This window comes from Urocitellus parryii, assembly GCF_045843805.1.
Source record: "Urocitellus parryii isolate mUroPar1 chromosome 9 unlocalized genomic scaffold, mUroPar1.hap1 SUPER_9_unloc_5, whole genome shotgun sequence".
NCBI classification, from domain to species: domain Eukaryota; kingdom Metazoa; phylum Chordata; class Mammalia; order Rodentia; family Sciuridae; genus Urocitellus; species Urocitellus parryii.
In genome coordinates, this window is record NW_027551791.1 from 423,417 (window position 1) to 428,015 (window position 4,599).

Sequence of the window (4,599 nt, forward strand, 5' to 3'; positions counted from 1 at the left end):
CAGGAAGAAAACAGGAACTTAGCAAGATAGTAGGTGTTGCCCATAGATAAGGCAAGCCCCAGTCCATTCATAAATTGGAAAGGATGAATGCTGGAAAGTTTTCTACTAGACAGGATGCATCCATTGATTCATTCTCTTTTCCAATGTCTACAACCAGGGATACCGTGGGATACACAGACATAGAAACACTCGCCTTGTCCAACGACTTACTAGAAACAGTCCACTCCAAACCAAACAAACTGCCTTTCCTACCTATTCTCAGAACATGAGACAAAACCATAAACTCACACCCACACCCACTAAGGCACCTCCTTCCCCCAAGTAGGTCTGTGACTATCCGGAGTGTCTTCTGACTGGTGGGCCATACAATGTTCCCCTAAATGGCCCGTCCTCTCTCAGATCTGGCCTCCTTGGCCTACTCAATGAAGTTGTCAGGAGCCACCCGTGAGCCACTCACTACCTGCTTTCTCGGAAAAGTGCCCTCTTCAGAGTTTTCCTGGCATTTGGTCATCCTCACATCAGTAGGTACCAAGAAAGACTGACTCTGTCCTTGGTAAATGCAAACAAGTGAGCCCACTGGGACTGGGACTGAAACTGGCTCTGGGTGCCTGGCTTCCTTGTTGCCAAGTTCAGAGAGTTCCATCACAAAAGAAGTGAGGTGAGGTCACTTCCTTCAGGAACTGAATGAGGTCACTGCCTTAGCAACCAAGTTGTCCTAACAGTTGCTTCCAAGGGTCCTATGAGATGGAGGCTGCCCCTGCTTCCTGTGACACTTTCACAAGTTAGAATGGTATATCCTCCATAGGCACCCAGGAACAGCTTTCCACACAGGCCTGGTTTGGTCCATCTTGTCTACATTAAGAAGAGTGCGGCTCATTCAGACACAACCCTTCATCCTGACCAGGTTGTTTGCCATGGAAGATGACTTTTGCTCTCTCATGTCCTTCAGAGCTGCCTACATCTTCTCCAGGCATCATTTCTGCATGGACCTTTGAGTTCTCAGCACGTGGAAGATCCCCTACATTCCTCTATTGTAAGACCAACTCTGTCCCTGCTCTTCTGTAAAGTTGGATTGAGGGAACAGTGTATGGTTAGGGGTAAGAACATGTTGGATTTGGGTTAGGAATCATTCTACTGGATGAAGAATGGTATTGGGAACCTGCGATATTTATAATAATATATAGGTGAAGTATATGTATGAAAACAGAAATCTAAGTAAGCTTTGAAGCCCAGAAGGGCATTGGGCCCTTGACTGGGATACTTAGCTTGGAATTACATTCTGCACAGCTGTCTCAGATAAATTGATATACAATGGCATAAGACCTTGTACCTTGGATGATTGAATGTGGAAGAGAACATCCAGTCAAAAAGGGATAGTAGGTAGGATTAGGAAGAGAGTCAGTAGGTTTAGGAAGAAGAGTGAGTATAACATTTGGACCAAAAGTTCTTTAGCAGTAGGGTGTCAGTTAGAGAGTAGATGTAAATGTCAGCACATGTGAAGAGTCAGTCACAATAATGAATATGGGAAATTATGTAGGAAAGCAGATATCAATAGAGACATTGGGAAATCAGTCAAAGTATAAAGTGAGTGATAGGATTAGATATTTTCAACAGGGTTGAGTTTGAATATGTAATCTTAGGACGAAGCAACTGTGTAGTCACCGATAGGATTGACATTTGAGAGCATCAGGCATCTGGACAAGGATGTTTTTAGTAATACATGCTCACTTTCCATTTAGACTTTGGTACAATCATAAGTGTGAACTTTGCATTATGTGTCCAGAATATCACTGTGATAAAATGTATATGTAGATCAGGTGACATGAGTATTTCTTCCACCGTTTCTGGGAGCAATATCTTGAAGACGTATTGATTAGTATTTGGGGGCACCAATAGGTGTACCCTGTGTCTATGAATATAGAGATAATGCATGAATAGACCATACTGTGAATAAATAATAGAACTGGTTCCGATTTACATAATGGATTGAACTGATACCTGAAAATATATAGGAAATCTAATATTGATACACAATCATTCATTCCAACCAGTTATATATCTAATGATTATATTAGGGTTATGGTTTACCATGAAGGCTGTGTGAGATTTGCTTGAAAAGTGATTATGGAAATCAAAAATAATGTGTTTGGAAAGAAGTCTCATGAAAAGACCAGTCCAGAAATATACAGGAGTACATGTGTTCTGAAGCAGGAAGTGATTGAAAGTGAACCAAATGCCTGGAAATTTGTGAAAATTGTGGATGAAATATATATCTTATGATGTGCATCAACTGAAGAAATAGTGATGTACCAGTGTCGAAAAAAAAGAAACGTCAAAATACACATCATGTATCATAGGAATCTGCTTGCATTGATGCGAAACTCGGTCAGTTACAGTAGAAATATTAGGATTTCTAAGCACCATTCACTAGGAAACAAATGTGTATTTCAGGTGGATGAATATTTCTGAGAATAATCTTTTGAAAAGATGATTATAAATCCACCTACATGAACATGAATGAATTTAGGGAGTGTATAATAAGACACATATATTTCATACTTTGAAAAATCTGGAGAGAGTGTGTGTGTGTGTGTGTGTGTGTGTGTGTGTATATGTATATGTATATATATATATATATATATATATATATATATATATATATACATTCAAACATACAAACACACAGAGACTTTAAAAAGTAGAAATATATATGCCAATCAAAATTCATCATGAAATATACATCATCCACAGATCCAAAAATATTTAATTTACTGAACATGGATTTATGTATCATGTTGTTCAAGTAGAAAGCTCACCCATAGGTTGAATTTTCAGTTCCAACAGCATTTAGGAGGAGTGATCTCTTCTCACAATTTGTATCTGCCATGTCAGCCACCTCACAAGAATGTACATGGGATACCAGGTAGGATTCTATATGTGCACGTAAATATACGTGTGCTGAACAGTCTACAGAGAAAGGGAGACAGGAATTCACATATTGGTTAACTTTACAAACAAATGGAGAACTACTTCTCTTAAATTGGACTAGATTTATAACACCTAGCCTTTATAATGCCAAAGGAAAGTCCAATTAGACACCATGCCTCCTCTGAACTGCATGTATTGCTATTCTGTTTGGGTTATTTTCCTCCATCATATCAGGATTGGTAATCAGAGTCCAGGAGGGTATGGGTTAGTGTCAGGGATTCAGTATTTTGAATGGAAAATAGGAAAATGAATCCAATGTGTATGCAATTCTGTGCTACCCAAAAATCTTCCCACTCTCATCAAGAACAATGCCTTGACATTACCTTTGCCCCGAGTAAGACACAATTTGAAGAAAAGAGTTAGAAAATCTGTGAATACATATATACAATGGAAAATGCTCAGGAGTTCACAACCTTGGAGGTGGTAGAGGAGTTTCCATAAGTAAGGGACAGGGTAAACACTCCACAAACATGGAGCTCTGCTGGCCTAAAGACTTCTTGGGAAACTGCCTCTGAGGTTGGACCCTTGAAATATATGTTGTTGTCAGGAGCTTTATCTTCCTTTGTAGTGAGACCATCAAAGCTTGGTCTGCATCTATGTAGCCTGGAGGACATGGTTTCTGATTTTCCAGTGAACATGAGGCAGCAGTGCTGAATTCTCTCTTTGTAGGTCAACTGTGGCCACTGGGGTCTAAGTGTTTCCCCGTGTGGACTGTGAGGCCATTTGGTCATCCTCCACTTTTCCTGGTGTTTCTTGCTGCTTCACTGGGAGTTTCCTATTTGCTTCATGAAATACAAGGAGTTCAACTGGGACACAGTTCTGGAGGGAGTACTGTCACGTGTGCTGACTCAGGGTCCGAGGACAATGCACCAACCAGGCTTCTATCCCACAGAGCTTGCCCCCTTGACCATAGCAACCTGTTTCTGAACATTGCCCGGAAACCTCTCCATATAACAAGATGCCTTTACATATAAGGGTCTGCTGGCTTCACCGTGTCAGTCACAAGCCATGTGGAAGCCAATGGCAGATCCACATGGCCCCACCACAGATGTTTTATCACACACCTGCACACCACTGCTCTAGGCCCACTAATCCGCAGGCTCCAACTTACTGGCATCTCTGTTCTACACCATTTTCATGAAACCCAGTCAATCAAGGCACTGTCTGGTACACTCATGATCAGCAACAGGACATCCAAAGGTTCTCCAGTGCCACACCTGGTCATGGGAATTTCAAAAATTTCATGGTATTTATCAAGCCATTTTTCAAGGATGAACTTGGAGGCACTGTGGGTTTCTATTCATTCAAGAACCACTAAATGGTGAGGAATCTCATTTCAATGAAAGCTCTGGAGAAACACTCAGAGGCAAGGCTTCCCAAGAGTGGCCAAAAGGTCACATCAAGCCAGGCCCATTGAGGTCTACAATGTGAGGTCCATGTGTGTTTTGACTCTCAATTATGGCTGCCAGGTCTTTAAGAATAAAATCATGTGATATCCTGGCTGAGATTCCCAGTGCTCTGTGGAAAGCCACCCTGGGCCTAGATCTCAGTTTCCAAGGGCAACTCTCATGCGTGGCCTCCTAAAATCCCAACACAATTCATGGCAATTCT